The 17,838-nt window shown below is 41.9% G+C and overlaps 1 protein-coding gene across 2 annotated transcripts in view; it reads right to left on the reverse strand.

Moving 5' to 3' along the window:
* Nucleotides 1–17,838, reverse strand: part of LPCAT1 (lysophosphatidylcholine acyltransferase 1) — a 178,638-nt gene that overhangs the window by 96,868 nt on the left and 63,932 nt on the right. The window lies entirely within an intron of this gene.

The raw sequence follows: 17,838 nt of genomic DNA on the forward strand, positions 1-17,838 counted from the left end.
ATCTAAACTAGCTGCTTTATGAAAAAAAATCCTACCTACTTATCTTAATCTAAAACTAAATAGAGTGGGAGAAGGAACACTGAGAAGTTCCAACTCTTCGACAGGGTAACCACAAATTGCTGATTGGAGGTTGGGGTCGCTCTTCCTCTTCTGCTCTTGAGGGCAGAAGCTTGAGAGTATGAGGAACACATGCACGTCCCCCGACTTCTAGATTTAAAAAAAAAATCCAAACGCCTGTGCAGGGGTGACAGCACATCATGAATGGGATCCATATGCACAGGAGCTCAAAGAACCACCACCATTACTTCAAGGTTTTATTCAAACTGTAGCTCACAGAACATTTCCTAAAGGTACACAATGAAAAAGACAAGTGTGTACCTAGCATGAAATACAAGCAAGCTTAACTTTTTCCCAAATAGTTGGGACAAAAAGTGATATAAAGAAAAAAAATCTTGACGTTCCCATAATCCAAAATAAATTAAGAACTTTTAGTTTTGCTTCATAGAGCTTGATACTCCGAGGTGCCAAAAAGGGGGCCTCAGCTGCCATGATTCTGCAGAGTAATTTTTTTTTTGATTGAGTAGCACTGTGTTTGCTATACTGAAGGTCAGAGAAAAACATCTGAAATAAGTGTTTAATCACTTTAAATTCCATGGAGACTACTGCTACATATAGTTTTAAAACCAGCTTTTCAAAATAATAATTTAGAACCCTCTAAGGCAGTGGTTCTTAACCTGGGGTGTGAGACGCCCTTTCTGGGGGTGCGAGACGCCCTTTCTGGGGGTGCGAGACGCCCTTTCTGGGGGTGCGAGACATACCAGATTTTTTTAGAAAGTACATCATCGAAAACACAAATTAAGCACCTATGTATTTATTAACATTATACATTTTTTAACAAATTACTGTAATATACAAACAAAATATATCTAGGTTTAAAGAACTGACCTACTTCAACTATTTTTGATAAGGGGCGCGAGAACATATTTTGAGCACCAAAGGGATGCAGGCTGCAGTAAAGGTTAAGAACCACTGCTCTAAGGTATACAATTAATTCAAAATGCTTCCTTCCAACATGCATTACTTTGCATTTATCAACAAAGAACTGTATCTGCAATTGTGTAGCCCATTCACCTACTTTGGCTAAATTCCTCTGAATTTCCTTACAGTCCTCTTTGACTAACCTAAATAATTTTGCATTATCTGCAAATCTTGTGATCTCATTGCTCATATTCCTTTCCAGATCATTCATAAATGTATTAAACACTGAATCTAATACAGAGCCTTGAAGCATGCCATCACTAACCTCATGTCTGATGAAAATTGACCATTTAATCCTATTCTTCATTCACTGGATATTAGCTAGTTTTTGATTCATGACAACACTTTGCCCCTAAGCCCCAAATCATTTAGTAGCTGCTTCTCAGGGAGAATGTCAAAAGCCCCAAACACTTCTCCTTTATCTACAATTTATTGAGAAGTTCAAAGAATTCTAATAGATGAGTAAGACATGATTTTCCTTTGCAGAAACTACGCTGGTTAGATGCTAACAAATCAGGATGGTAAAACAATCAATAATGATGGAAAAAAGCAGAAATATTCTATTATTATTAGCATTCTGTATTTGAAAAGAAGCTGGATACTATTCATAGTTTACAGTGATAATGAAATACGTTTTATTCTGACAGTATCGAGGCAGGATGCTAAACGACTGCTAAATCTAAACACTCATGTCTGCAGTAGCCAAGAGTTTTAAAGAAATTGGCTGATGCAATTCTGAAGCACTGATTTTGATACTTAACTAACTGTAGAATACTGAGGAAGTCCTATAGGATTAGAAAAAAGCAACAGTTATGCCAATATTTAAAAAGAATGAATGGGGTGATCCAATAAGTACAGGCTGGTTAGCATAATATCAGTCCTAGGCAAAGACACTGAGGGTGATATAAGGATGTAATCAGGAAGAACTCTCTAAAACAATAGCTTCTAAAGTTGAAAAATAAAACAAGTTTAAACGGTGCTACTCAGCTCAAACCATTTGCAAGGGAACCTTGACATGAAGTTTAAAGATTTCCTGGAGGAACGCCTTCTTTCCTTTCAAAAAACTTAATAAGCATGCAATAGACAGAACTTCCCCCTGGACATAATGTAATTCTCCAAGGCAGGGTCATATTGTCCGATAATTTCATAGGTAAGAATTTTCCCTCTGTCTCCACCATATCATACAGATACTTTGGGATGCAGAAAGCAGTAAATTGTCCCAAGGGAGGAAGACAGGGAAGATTCATTTAATCCATCTAGATCTGAAAAGGCATTCAAGAGTTAACGGAGCTCCCTGTTTCAGAACACTCTTTTGCCTCAGCAAGAGTGAAGATGTTGACTCTATGTTGTTTGAGAAAGTGTGGATGGAAGTGCCTGTAGTAGCCTTATGAACTCCTCATAAAATATGAGCAATCTCTCCGTCCACAAAACGGCTGCTCCTTTCAGAGTGCATAGTAACGAGGCTTTGAATGTCTCTGCTATATTTGAATGTATCTGCTTTATTCCTCTGTAACTCTATTCACATCAACTCATACATTTCTACTTACTTACTATTACAAACTTACTATGTTTGGATTCAACACTTTCTATTATATGAGAAAGATCACGGTAATCTTGGGGATAGAAGCCTGGTTAGTTCACAGACATAAAAGTCTTTTAGACCAATTCTGAGATAAGGAAGCAACAGCCTCTGCTTCTGAGTGCCTTCCTTCTGCAGTACCTTTTTTTTGGTTTCCCAATTGGACTTTGATACAAGCAGGTTCATCAACAAGCTTCCAACCTGGCCTGTGATGTACCAAAAAGCTACCTGATCTGGACTGCAATCCCTTGCTGAGCCATCTGACCCTGATTTTTCTTCTTGGTGTAGAACGCGAAGGAACAGGGGCAAAAGCTTCTGCCAGGATGTGAACAAAGCTACTTCTCTAAGCAGTACTGAAGGTTTTCTGTCTCTTTGGCAGTTATATACACACCATATTTCTGATCTTCAAGATTTAGATGTACCCCGGATGTGAAAACTTAGAGAAGATTACATTAGCCCTCTTAGCTATAGTATCATACTAGGAGTTCATATTTAATTGTTTATCTACCATTTATCTCCAACTCTTTTTGCATTCCAGGATACAGTCCCCCAGTAATCTGCTGGAAATGGAGGTGTGAGCTTGATGGTCCACAGCATGAGGCACATTTCCTCCTGTTTCCTCCTTGGGCCCACATCCCAGCCCAAGTCATATAGGAGTCCGCATATGTTCCTTCTACATGGGGTCTAGTATCTGTAGTGAAGATCAGCTTATCTAGCCTGGCTAACTAAATAATATTAAGAATGAATTAATTAAGAGATGCTAGTACTGGATCTGGAGTAAGAGCTATATATACTGATTTGTTGCAATTGCTGGCTGGAAGTTAAGCAACAACTCTGTCTGGCATCCACATGAGATCAACTGAGCCTATGAGCTGAGTCAGAGATTTTATCTGAGAAGAGGTAAGTGATAATGTTTAGCAAATCAGACACTATCTTGTTCTGAAATAAAAGAATGTCTTTGACAATAACAACTTAAATGATGGAGTTTTGGGAAGGCTGTAATTGGCCCTTCCACTTTTTGCTCATAGCCATGTTTCTGAAAGCTTTGAGCGATCGCTGCTGAGCCCTGCATAACACGATGAGACAGTCTTCCAGACAAGGAAAGACATGTATCCCTTTAACTTGAAGGGAGGGATGATGTGACATTTTTGAATATCTGTTTTTAAGTTTCGAGTCTAAAAACTGAGTACTCTGCTTTAAAAATGCTTCCTGTTGTAGCAGAAGCTAAAATATCTCCAGCGGCTGTTCCTGATCATATCTCCAGTAGACCTCCAATAGGTTTATTTTCATATTCTGAAGTTTGGGAAGACAATACTGTTATGATTTGATATGTATTTTTGGGAATACAGACTAACACGGCTGTTACTCTGAATACTGTTATGATGAATTTCAGTATCTCCATCTGGAATACTGATCTCCTCATGGACTTGTTGGAGACCAGAGGTCCAACATGGGCTATGTGCCATTGTTTCTCTTTTACCATAAAGAATTTTGTGCCCTTTCCAAAATCTCTCTCTACAGAAGTGGTTCTACTGTTACAATATGTAGGAGATGGTTCATACGAGGGGGCGTACACCACCAGAGAGACTGACAGGACAGTCTGCATGGCATGTATCCTGTGTATGTCTCTCTAAGGAAGAGGGTAGCCACTACATGACCTTTTTTGGAACCCCTGGAGGTGGAGAGGCGGTAGGCTCATCTCCCAGAGAAGAGGATTTAAATCTTTTCAGCCCACGCACCGCACTGTTGAGACAAACCAGTGGCCAATTTGGCTCAGAATGGGGTATCTGGCAGTGGACAGTACCAAATGCTTCAGAGGAAGTTCAAAAACAGCCATTACAAAATAATCTGCTTGCAGGTGAAATTTCTTCTTAACCAGTCAGTTTACACTCCGACCTGAGACTTCACATCCCTAATTTATTTTAATCCTACATAATGGAACAGTGGATGTTCTCCAGACATTATATATTTGGGATGGGAGGGATAGAGGAAATTTTAAATTCAACAGTGGATGTGGGCCAGCAAAAGAATATCTTAGCTGTTGAGCCCAGTGTTAGGATTTTGAAAGATATTTGTCAAGCGTCTATTTCAAGGTGACGGGTTGGAAAGAAGGGAGCAGGAACATTCAAGAACATCAAAAATGAAGGGGAGAATCCAGGTTGCTATTGTAAGATCATGGCAGTGATGTGGGAGAAGTGATGGAGGGAGCAATAAAGTTCAGTGAAGAGTCAAAATAAGGAAGTTTTGTTCTTACCTGAACATTTATCTTTTCATAACAGAGAATCCATCAGTCTAGATGAAACTATTGGGTAACCACACCCACAAGCTCTCACGAAGCAGCTCAGCGGATCCAAGTTTTGATGCTTACCTAGTCCCCCTATGTAAACTCAGGAACTGCATCACAAGCCCATATGTTCTGCCACTTAAAGTCCAAAAATAATTTAAAAATTAAAGAAATAAAAATCTAGACTGACTGACTCCCTATTACAAAACAAATTGATTCTTAACTGTAAAGTTGTCTTATTCTCTAAGACACAACCCAATTGTTTGGAACAGACTACTGGGAATTAGCAATTAGTTCAGACCCCAGAAAGAAAAGAGAACAAATGGAAATGGCAGCTGACTGCAAGACATGACAACAAAGGCAACATCTGCTGTTTATGATTCACAAAACATTACAAAATGGATGCAAGAGTGGAGGACCTCCGTATAGCTGCTTTGCAGATTTCCTCATGAAAGCTATACTTCTCCCTCCTTTCTCACTCCCCAAAAAGTTAAAAATAGGTCTTGTAAAGAGAGCTTTTTTAGACTAAGAAGAAATGTTTTCTCTCTTATAATAATTAATAATTGCTCCTCAGACCTAGTGGGCAATAATTGCTTTTGAAGCTTTGAGACCTCAATTCATGCCAGCATAAGTGATTTAAAAAACACCCATTTTTTGGAAATACTTTTTCTGCCTAAGTAGAATTTTATAGCTTAACAGATTTAGGTAAAGCCACCTTATTTCCTTAGGAGGATAAGAGCAGAATAAAGACAGCGTACTCTCTTGCTTTAGATGACAGGGTAACACTGTTTTAGGAAGCAGTGCAGGTGTTCTCCAAAGAATCACACTGTCAGGAAAGAACTCAAGGCTTTCTTAAAGGATAAGGGACACAATTCACTGGATCTTCCTCGCCCAAATTATGACCACAAAAAATGCAACTTTAAGTGACAAGAACAATAAAGAACCCACCACTGATTTAAAAGATTATTTCCTCAACCACCCCAGTTCCAAGTTAAGCTTCCAACTAATAAGTACTTTAACTGGAAGAGTAAGTTTTGCCACTGTTTTGGTTATCTCAACATGTGAGGGTGAGAAACTAAACTGTTATTTTGGATGACTGGAGGGCCTCCCACAAAGGACATCATTATAAGGACCTATAAGATGCCACGGCTCAGATATTTAATGAAGCCATCAAATAAGAAGCAAAGTTAGGTTGGCATATGCTGATTTTGCAGTGAGGCCATATCCAGATAATTTCATCTAATTCAGACAGAGTCACATGATGAATGAGAACTCTTTCTGGAGAAGTCTCATCAGGATATACATTATGAATAGCTAGTAATGGGTCTGCTATGACTGATGGAGCTGTGTTGATTAGGGCAACGGAAATAATTTTGGCTGGTAGGAGGGCTTACCCCAAGTAACTCAAACATGCCTGGAGAGTATCCTTTGGCCTACTTCCGGGATGGTGTCCCTGGCTTCTGTTTGCCAGAAGCTGGGAATGAGCAACAGGGAATGGATCACTTGATTACCTGTTCTCTGTACCTCTGGAGCACCTGGCATTGGCCACTATCAGAAGCCAGGATACTGGGGTAGATGGACCTTCAGTCTGACCCAGTATGGCCATTCTTATGATATATTCTGTTTCCTTGACTGTTGTAAGGATGTATACTGTATACATGTACAGAGTTCATTCAATAGCAGGATCATCAGGAAATACATCAGAAAAATGGGGTGGATCCTGATATACCCTTCACAGCAAACACTTGACAATGCCAGAGCTGTCTCCTTTGTAATTTCACTTCTGACACTCTGCTGACCTCAAACTGATTTTGAGTAGCCAGTCTCAGCTGGATTTCCCTTCAAAGGGGAAGACGGGTTTTGGATTAAGGTGAAGCGAGACTAAAAAAATTGGATGTTTTGGAGAAGTTGGACCTACCATGGTCCTCATATGAAGAATGGTTAAACTCTAGGTACATAAGAACATAAGAATGGCCATACTGGATCAGACCAAAGGTCCATCCAGCCCAGTACCCTGTCTACCAACAGTGGCCAAAGCCAGGTGCCCCAGAGGAAGTGAACCTAACAGGTAATTATCAAGTGATCTCTCTCCTGTCATCCATCTCCACCCTCTGACAGACAGAGGCTAGGAACACCATTCCTTACCCATCCTGGCTAATAGCCATTAATGGACTTAACCTCCATGAATTTATCCAGTTCTCTTTTAAACCCTGTTCTAGTCCTAGCCTTCACAACCTCCTTAGGCAAGGAGATCCATAGGTTGTCTGTGTGCTGTGAACTTCCTTTTATTTGTTTTAAACCTGCTGCCCATGAATTTCATTTGGTGGCCCCTAGTTCTTATATTATGGGAACAAGTAAATAACTTTTCCTTATTCACTTTCTCCACACCACTCATGATTATATATACCTCTATCATATCCTTCTCAGTCTCCTCTTTTCCAAGATGAAAAGTCCTAGTCTCTTTAATCTCTCCTCATATGGGACCAGTTCCAAACCCCTAATCATTTTAGTGTGCCCTTCTCTGAACCTTTTCCAATGCCAGTATTTCTTTTTTGAGATAAGGAGACCACATCTGTACACAGTATTCAAGATGTGAGCGTACCACAGATTTATATAAGGGCAATAAGATATTCTCCGTCTTATTCACTATCCCTTTTTAAATGATTCCTAACATCCTGTTTGCTTTTTTGACTGCCGCTGCACACTGTGTGGACATCTTCTAAGAACTATCCATGATGACTCCAAGATCTCTTTCCTGATTAGTTGTAGCTATATTAGCCCCCATTATATTGTATGTATAGTTGGGGTTATTTTTTCCAATGTGCATTACTTTACATTTATCCACATTCAATTTCATTTGCCATTTTGTTGCCCAATTACTTAGTTTTGTGAGATCTTTTTGAAGTTCTTCATGGTCTATTTGGTCTTAACTATCTTGAGCAGTTTAGTATCTTCTGGAAACTTTGCTACCTCACTGTTTACCCCTTTCTCCAGATCATTTATGATTAAGTTGAATAGGATTAGTCCTGGGACTGACTCTTGGGGAACACCACTAGTTACCCCTTTCCATTCTGAAAATTTACCATTTATTCCTACCCTTTGTTCCCTGTCTTTTAACCAGTTCTCAATCCATGAAAGGATCTTACCTTTTATCCTATGACAACTTAATTTTTTGGGCCTTTGATGAGGAACCTTGTAAAAGGCTTTCTGGAAATCTAAGTATACTATGTCCACTGGATCCTCCTTGTGCACATGTTGACCCCCTGAAAGAACTCTAATAGATTAGTAAGACATGATTTCCCTTTACGGAAACCATGTTGACTTTTGCCCAACAATTTATGTTCTTCTATGTGTCTGACAATTTTATTCTTTACTATTGTTTTGACTAATTTGCCCAGTACTGATGTTAGACTTACCAGTCCATAATTGCCAGGATCACCTCTAGAGCCCTTTTTAAATATTGGTGTTACGTTAGCTATTGTGACAAAGTTCCTCCTCTGCCTTGGTGGGTCCTGCACTTATTGATGGATTTGCTTGCCTCAGAGATTCACGGCAGCCCTCAGGTTGGTCATTTTTCCTAGTGTCTCAAACTTGCCGTGCACTCAGCTAACCTCATCACTGGCCATTATGGGAAAAGGGAGGAGAACAAGCCCCGCAGTGTCTGCTGACCCACCTAGTGGGTCAGGGGATAGGCCAGGGGCCTTCCACAGTCCAGGTCACCTCCTCTTGTCTCAAATAGGGAGTTGAGGGCCATGGGGTGAACCCAGGCCCACCCTCTACTCCGGGTTCCAGCCCAGGGCCCTGTGGATTGCAACTGTCTACAGTGTCTCTTGTAACAGCTGCATGACAGCTACAACTCCCTGGGCTACTTCCCCATGGCCTCCTTCCAACACCTTCTTTATCCTCACCATAGGATCTTCCTCCTGAAGCCTGATCTTGCTTGTACTCCTCAGTCCTGCAGCAGCACGCCTTCTCACTCCCTGCTCCTTGCACCCTCTCCCCTAACTGATGGGAGGTCCTTTTTAACCAGGTGTCCTGATTAGTCTGCCTGCCATAATTGATTCTAGTATGTTCTTAATTGGCTCCAGGTGTCTTAATTAGCTTGCCTGTCTTAATTGGTTCTAGCAGGTTCTTGATTGCCCTAGTGCAGCCCCTGCTCTGGTCACTCAGGGAACAGAAAAGTATTCATCCAGTGGCCAGTATATTTGCCTTCTACCCATCTCCTGTACCCCACTGGTCTGGGTCTCTCACACTATCTTCCAGTCATTGGGTACAGAAGCTGGTTTAAAGGACAGGTTACAAACCATAGTTAATAGTTCCACAATTTCACATTTAAGTTCTTTCAGAACTCTTGGGTGAATGCCATCTGGTCCCAGTGATTTGTTACTGTTCAGTTTATCAATTAATTCCAAAACCTCCTCTAATGACACTTCAATCTGTGACAATTCCTCAGATTTGTCACCTACAAAGACTCAGGTTTGGGAATCTCCTTAACATCCTCAGCCGTGAAGACTGAAGCAAAGAATTCGTTTAGTTTCTCCACAATGACTTTATCATCTTTAAGTGCTCCTTTTGTATCTCGATCGTCCAGGGGCCCCACTGGTTGTTTAGCAGGCTTCCTGCTTCTATTTAAAAAACATTTTGTTATTACCTTTTGAGTTTTTGGCTAGCTGTTCTTCAAACACTTTTTTGGCTTTTCTTATTGAATTTGTACTCTTAATTTGGCAGTGTTTTTCCTCCTTTCTATTTACCTCACCAAGATTTAACTTCCACTTTTTAAAAGATGCCTTTTTATCTCTCGCTGCTTCTTTTACATGGTGGTTAAGATACAGTGGCTCTTTTTTAGTTCTTTTCCTGTGTTTTTTAATTAGAGGTATACATTTAAGTTGAGCCTCTATTATGGTGTCTTTGAAAAGTGTCTATGCAGCTTGCAGGGATTTCACTCTAGTCACTGTATCTTTTAATTGCTGTTTAACTAATCTCCTCATTTTTGCATAGTTCCCGTATCTGAAATTAAATGCCACAGTGTTGAGGTGTTCTTCCCACCACAGGAATGTTAAATATTATATTATGGTCACTATTTCCAAGCGGTCCTGTTATAGTTACCTCTTGGACTAGATCGAGAGTTGCCTCTCCCCTTGTGGGTTCCTGTACCAGCTGCTCCAAGAAGCAGTCATTTAAATTATCAAGAAATTTTGTCTCTGCATTTCATCCTGAGATGACATATACCCAGACAATATGGGGATAATTGAAATCCCTCACTATTATTGAGAATTATTATTAGGTAAGATTTGTGTGTAGCCCTTTCATTGTTTTACGCTTTACTCCTACTTTTAAAATTGAACAGTTGCATAATTTAACGGCTTGTCTCACTGAAGTCAGACTAGATGATCATAATGGTTCCTTCTGGCCTTACTTTATGACATCTATGAAACATACTTCGTTATTACGGTATCTCCAAAGTCCTTTTTTTCCAAAATAATAAGGAGTTTAAAAACAAGTGTTATAGACATACATACGACCTCAGCCTTTTGGTGGATACATATTGCAACTCATATGACAGATCACTGTTGAGCTATACTAATGAGGAGCACTCTAATACTGTATCTGCACCAAGGGATGAGTTATGGCACCGTTTCCAAAATCTGGGGTCCCATCCTAATTCATGAGTGCAAAGAGGAGAAATAATGAGGACAGCTGAATGATGTAGAATCACTCCACATGGCACTGCAACTTTAGTAACAGATCTGCATGTCAAGCAGTTCCTTGAAAAATACTTGCCTACAATTGGCTGCAAAATTTGCTCATGTATAACCAAAAAAACCACTACAAAAAGCAATTTTCCCTCTGTTGATACTCACACTTTCTTATCACCTGTTGGGAATGGGCCACATACACCCTGATTGAATTGGCCTCGTTAGCACTGATTCCCCCCCCCTCCCCAACTTGGTAAGGCAACTCCCATCTTTTTATGTGCTGTATATTTATAACTGCCTACTGTATTTTTCACTCCATGCATCTGATGAAGTGGGTTATAGCCCACGAAAGCTTTTGCCCAAATAAATTTGTTAGTCTCTAAGGTGCCACAAGGACTCCTCGTTGTTTTTACGAAAAAACAAAAGAGGGCAACAGATTTAATAATGGGGGAAAAAAGAATTAAAAATTCAGAAAATACAAGGAGGAAAAGAAGCCAAGCGAAAACAGGAAGCAAAATAGGAGATGCAATTGGGGACCTGCCTCAAAAAAATTAAAAGTCACTTGCTTAGGGAGAGCTTCAGTGAAAGCCAGGTGATTGAGTTATTGTTGAAGTCAGAGACTTGCAACTTTAAATACTAAAATATTTTATTTTATTACATAAAACTAAAAGTACAAGAATTCCAAGTGTCTTTAAGTGTACATTTTTTACCATGCAAAGACATTTTGTTTCTGAAACTAAAAAAGGGGAGAATTCAGTTACACTAGGAAGATTTTAAAATTAAAGTAACAGACAATGTAATAAATAACCAAATGAGTTTGAAACACAACCAATGCAGGTATCTCACTCCATTTCTAATTTTACAAAATGACTGCATCACAAGCCCTCCATTAAATCACAGTCATTTGCACTGGTTTCTATTCAGACACAGCCAGATAGAAACTATGTCCAAATGTTGTCCAAAGACAATGGATTATCCTCACTGGGGACTGTTAGAGTAGAGAGAACACTCTGCAAGGCATAAAAGGACAGCAGGATGGTGTACTGTCTTCCTGGAGCAAAGACAAGACATCACCGAAAGACTGGTGAGGAGCATAAAATCAGCAGGGAAAGCTTTCCTGTTTATGACACATGTAAGCATGAATGACACTGCTTCAGATGGCATTTAACAGAAAAACGAAGACTTCAGGGACCTTGGAAGGAAGACCAATATAGAAGACGAAGAGAAGAGATGACAAAATAATAAAGGCTAGGAAAGTGGCATACATTAGAGGGTTTTGGTTTTATGGGACCTTCAAAAGGCCACCTTCTGTGGTAAAAGGTTTAGACAATCATCATGTCAATAGAGGGGAACCAATCAATCTTCTGGGTGACAGACTAGCTAGATTAGTCAAAAGGGCATTACACTGGAAACAAAAGGAGAGGTTAAGTGGGTAAACAGAACAAATAATCACACATAACTCAGACTCAGGGTATCATAAATGTAATGAATAAAGGTGTTAAGGGATATTAAGACAAGAAATTATTGTTTATATACCAATGCTAGCAGACCTGGATAACAAACAAGATGAATAAAAAGTACTCATTTATGTAAATTGTTATTGAACCATAGTGGGAGTATTCATGTGATTGGAACGTTAAAAATCACGAAACGTTCATAGTAATGAATATGAATCAGAAGCTAGAAATTGAAGAAAAATTAATAAGAGAAGCAAAGGGACACAAGGAGAAATCTATGGCCAGAACAGTAAGGCATTTTTTAAAATATATTAAGAACAAAAAGAATCCTGAAAATGGTATTGGTCCATTCCTAAATGGAAATGGTACAATTACCATTCATAAATGCAGAAAAGGCAGAAGTGTCAATAAATATTTCAGTTCTGCCTTTGGGAAAAAGCAGATCATAGTAATCTCATATGATTACTCTTTCCATTCCACTAGCATCTCAGGAGGAAGTTAAACAGAGGTTGCTAAATTTTATGCATTTTTAAATCAGCAGGTCTGGATAACTCAAATCCAAGTTTTAAAAGAAATAGATGAGGAGCTTCCTGTACTGTTGATGTTCAATAAGTTCCAGAAAACTAAACAAAAGCTAATATCGTGCCAACATTTAAAAAGGGTAAATGGGATATCTGGGGTATTGAATTCTGCCTGTCAGTCTGACATTGACACCAGGCAAGGTAATGGAGTGGCTGATACAGGACTTGATTAATAAGGAATTAATGGAGGCCAATATAATTAATATCAATAAACATGGGCTTATGGAAATAGATCCTATCAAACTAACTAGGTATCTTTTTTGATGACATTACAAGTTTGGTTGATAAAAGCAATAGTGTTGACACAATATACTTCGACTTCTATAAGGTGTTTGACTTGGTATTGCATACCATTTTAATTTTAAAAAAACAGAATATAAAATTAACATGCCACACTTTAATAGATTAAAACCTGACTGACTGATAGGTCTCAAAAGGTAACTGTAAACAGGGAATCCAACAGCTCTGTTTCTAGTCGGGTCCTGCAAGGATTGGTTCTTGGCCCTAGATGGTAACATTTTTATTAATGGCCTGGAAAAAAACCTAAAGATCACTAATAAACTTAGCAGATGAATAAAAATTGGAGGAGTAGTAAATAAAGAAGAAGACAGATGTGATCTGGATTGCTTGGTAACCTAGGCACAAGCAAATGACATGCATTTTAATAACGCTAATGCAAATGTATAAATCTAGGAACAAAGAATGTAGGCCATACTTACACAGTGGGGGACTCTATCCTGGGAAGTCATGAATCTGCAAAAGATTTAGGGATTGAGGTGGATAATAGCTGAACATAAGCTCTCAGTGCGACACTGTGGCCAAAAGGGCTAATGCAATCCTGAGATGCATAAACATGGGAATCTCAAGTACAAAGAGAGAGATTATTCTCTCTATTTGGCTCTGTTGCAACCACTCCTGAATACTATGTCCATCTCTGGTGTCCACAGTTCAAGATGGAGTTTGATAAACTGGAGAAGGCTCAAAGAGCCATGATAATGATAAAAGGATTAGAAAATATGCCTTATAGTCTGACTGTACTCTTTGAGTCAATCTATTTAGCTGAAAAAAAAAAATGGTTATCTACCTTTCTTAACTGTTGTTCTTCAAGATGTGTTGCTCATGTAGATTCCATTCTAGGTGTGCGTGCAGCCAGAGATTTTTGCCTTAGCGGTACCCATAGGGCCAGCTGTGGCGCCCTTTAGAGTGGCACTCATGTCAAGGTATATCAGGTGTTGCCAGCCCACATCCTCTCAGTTCCTTCTTGCAGACAACTCCAACAGAGGGGCAGGGCGGGTGGGTAATGGAATGGACGTGAGCAACACACCTAGAAGAACAACAGTTACAAAAGGTAGGAAACTGTTTTTTCTTCTTCGAGTGCTTGCTCATGTCGATTCCATTCTAGGTGACTTGCAAGCAGTATCAATGGAGGTGGGCTCAGAGTTCACCACTGTGCAGCTTGTAGTACAGCTCTGCCAAAGCCAATGTCATCTTGAGCCTGCTGGGTCAGCGCACAGTGCGATATGAACAGAAAACCAAGTAGCGGCCCGACAAATTTCTTGGATCAGCACCCGCGCCAGGAAGTCCACCGAAAATGCCTGCGCCCGAGTCGAGTGAGCGTCACGATTGCCGGTGGGGGCACTGTTTTGCCAGCTCGTAGCAATAGCGGATGCAGGCCGCAATCTAAGATGAGATTCTCTGGGCTGACTTATGGAATGGCCGTGTTCTGTCAGTGTAGAAGGCCAGCACCCGTCTGACATCCAGAGTATGCAACCTGTACTCCTCATCTGATTTACGAGGCTTTAGACAGAGGACCGGTAAGTAAATGTCTTGGCCAGTATGGAACTGGGAAACGACCCTGGGCAGAAAAGCCAGGTGCAGGTGCAGCTGGACCTTGTCCTTGTAGAAGACCGTATAGGACATCTGCCAGCCAAAGTTATAGCAACGCAGAAGGACACCTTCCAGGAGAGAAGCAGAAGGCAGGAGGAAGCTAAGGGTTCAAAAGGGTGTCCCGTGAGCTTCGAAAGCACAAGATTCAGGTCCCACGGGGGGACCTGGTCCCGGATGTGCAGGTACAGGTGTTCTAGACCTTTCAGGAATCGTCCCGTCTTGGGATTGGCGAAGACTGACCTCCCTTTAAGCGGCGGGTGGAACGCCAAAATGGCCGCCAGGTGTACCTTGACTGAAGAGAATCTTATAATCATAGAATATCAGGGTTGGAAGGGACCTCAGGAGGTCATCTAGTCCAACCCCCTGCTCAAAGCAGGACCAATCCCCAATTAAATCATCCCAGCCAGGGCTTTGTCAAGCCTGACCTTAAAAACTTCTAAGGAAGGAGATTCCACCACCTCCCTAGGTAACGCATTCCAGTGTTTCACCACCCTCCTACTGAAAAAGTTTTTCCTAATATCCAATCTAAACCTCCCCCACTGCAACTTAAGACCATTACTCCTTGTTCTGTCATCTGCTACCTCTGAGAACAGTCTAGATCCATCCTCTTTGGAACCCTCTTTTAGGTAGTTGAAAGCAGCTATCAAATCCCGCCTCATCATTCTCTTCTGCAGACTAAACAATCCCAGTTCCCTCAGACAAGCCCTGGAGCTTAAGATGCAACAAATAGTCCAGGATGTCCTGCAGTAAGGCTTCTTCTGGATGAATGTACTTGTCTGAGGCCCAACATGTGAAGCACTTTCACTTTGCAACATAGGTAGCCCTAGTGGAAGGTATCCTGCTGCCCAGCAGGACCTTTTGGATTGCAGCTGAGCACTCCCGCTCATCAGTACTTAGCCACACAGCAGCCACGCCATCAGGTGCGGCAGGTTGCTGTGGTTCTAGGACAGCAGATCTAGCCTGAGAGGTAACTGCAGCGGGTCGGCCACCGAAAGACTCAGCAGCATGCCAAACCAGTGCTGGCAAGGCCATACCAGGGCTATGAGGATGAGAGATACTTTGTCTTGCTTTGCCTTGAGCAGGACCCTGTGGACAAATGGCAACGGCGGAAAGGCATATATCAGCGCTCCCGACCATGGAATCAGGAAGGCGTCCACTAGGAATTACTTGTCTCTGCTGTGCAAGGAACAGTATATGTGGCACTTCCTGTTCCATCTGGACACAAATAGGTCCACCTGGGGAGTCCCCCGCCTTTGGAAGATAAGGCTGACCACCTCTGGATGGAGGGACCATTCGTGGTGAGATGAGAAGATGCTGATGAGGTGATCTGCCAGGACATTCTTGGTTCCGGAAAGGTGGGTGACCACCAGATGGATGGCATGCCGCACAGCATGCAGAAGTCCCAGAGGCTGAGTGCCTCCCAACACAGGGGTGACGACCTGGTGCCACCCTGCCTGTTGATGTAATAAATTGCCGCTGTATTGTCCATGAGGACCTGCACCACCTTGCCTTTCAGGTGGGGCAAGAACACCTCAGAGGCCCGGCACGCTGCCTTGAGCTCCCTGATGTTGATATGGAAGGCAAGATCGTGCTGCAGCCAACGGCCCTGGGTGTTGAGCTCACGCAGGTGGGGCCCACAGCTCAGGTCCGACATGTTTGAGACCAGGATGAGCGATGGTGATGGTGACAGAAAGGGAACTCCCTGCAGCACTGACTTGGGGTCTAGCCACCGATCCAAGGACAAGAGGACGTGGCTCAGTACCGTGACCACTCGGTCCAGGGGGTGCCTGTTGGGAACATAGACCACGTTGCCAACCACGTCTGCAGAGGTCACAGATGAAGCCAGGCCTGACTGACAATGTACGTGCATGTTGCCATGTGGCCCATCAGCCGCAGACTTGTGTGAGCCGTAGTGATCGTATGCCTCCTTATGTGGGCAATGAGATCCAACATGGCCTGAAAGCGTGCTTCCGAAAGGATGGCATTGGCTCGCGTGGAGTCCAGAACCGCTCCGATAAACTCTATGAGCTGGACCGGTGTTAACGTGGACTTTTCTATGTTTATTAACAGGCCCAGCTTGCTGCAAGTGGAGTGCACTTGGTTGAGACTTCTATGCACCTACTCTGGAGACCTGTCCTTGATGAACCAACCATTGAGATACAGAAAGATTGGAATCCCTCAACGTCTGAGGTAAGCTGCTACCGGCACCATGCATTTCGTGAACACCCTGGTGGCCGAGGACAGGCCAAAGGGCAGCACCATGAACTGGAAGTGGCGCCCAGCCACTATGAAATGCAGGAAACGTCTGTGTCCTGGGAATATGGAGACATGGAAGCAAGCATCCTTTAAGTCAAGAGTGGCATACCAGTCCCCCAGATTCAGGGATGTGATAATGAAGGCCAAGGAGACCACGAGGAACTTCAACTTCTTGAGAGACTTATTGAGGCCACGCAGGTCCAGGATGGGTCTGAGGGTCCCCTTTGGCCTTTGGGATTAGGAAGTATGGGGAATAGAATCCTCCGCTTTCCATGTCTTGAGGAACCACCCCCAACTGCATGAGCTTGTTGACCTGCTGAACCAGTTGTTGTTCATGAAAGCGGTCCCTGAAGAGAGACAAGGAGCAGGGGGGCTGGAAGGAGGGGTATCCAAAAACTGCAGGGTATAGTCCCGAGCTACTATGTCCAGGACCCAGCAGTCAGAGGTAACCTGCGACCAGGCCAAACAGGAGGGAAAAGGTGGTTGAGGAAACGATGTGCAGGATGCAGCCAGATGACTGGGGTGTCACTCTCGAGCGCACCCTCAAAACTATTGCTTTTGGCCCCCCTGGGTACTTAGTGGGTCCAGGCTGGGCTGGCGAGCAAGAGGAGGAAGGGTAGCGATGGTTAAACCCAGATCCCTGTCGAGTTTGCCAAGGCCTCGACGGCAGCGGACGCTGAAATGGCTTTCTGGCAGACTGTGGGGTATGCATGCCCAACGAGCAAAGGGTAGCCTTAGTGTCCTTCAACCCACATAGCCTGGCGGCCATCTCATCAGAGTTTCTAAGCTGTTACTTTAATTTGACATATGAATATGTGTAGAATTTATACTCAAACACTGATTTAAAGGTTGTATATATTTCTAACTAGACAAAAAATAAAATGAAAACTGATTTTTCCATAAAGTTGCCATAAAACTTTTAAACAAGTAAATTCTCTTACAAAGCTAAACTTCAAGTTATAGTCGCTATTTCTTTTTGCCAAGTTCTTACACCATAACAAAATGTGATAAGTACCATGTTAAGATCTGAGGTATATAGAAAGCTAAAGGAATTACAATA

The sequence above is a fragment of the Lepidochelys kempii genome, chromosome 2 (genome assembly GCF_965140265.1).
Source record: "Lepidochelys kempii isolate rLepKem1 chromosome 2, rLepKem1.hap2, whole genome shotgun sequence".
Lineage (NCBI taxonomy): Eukaryota > Metazoa > Chordata > Testudines > Cheloniidae > Lepidochelys > Lepidochelys kempii.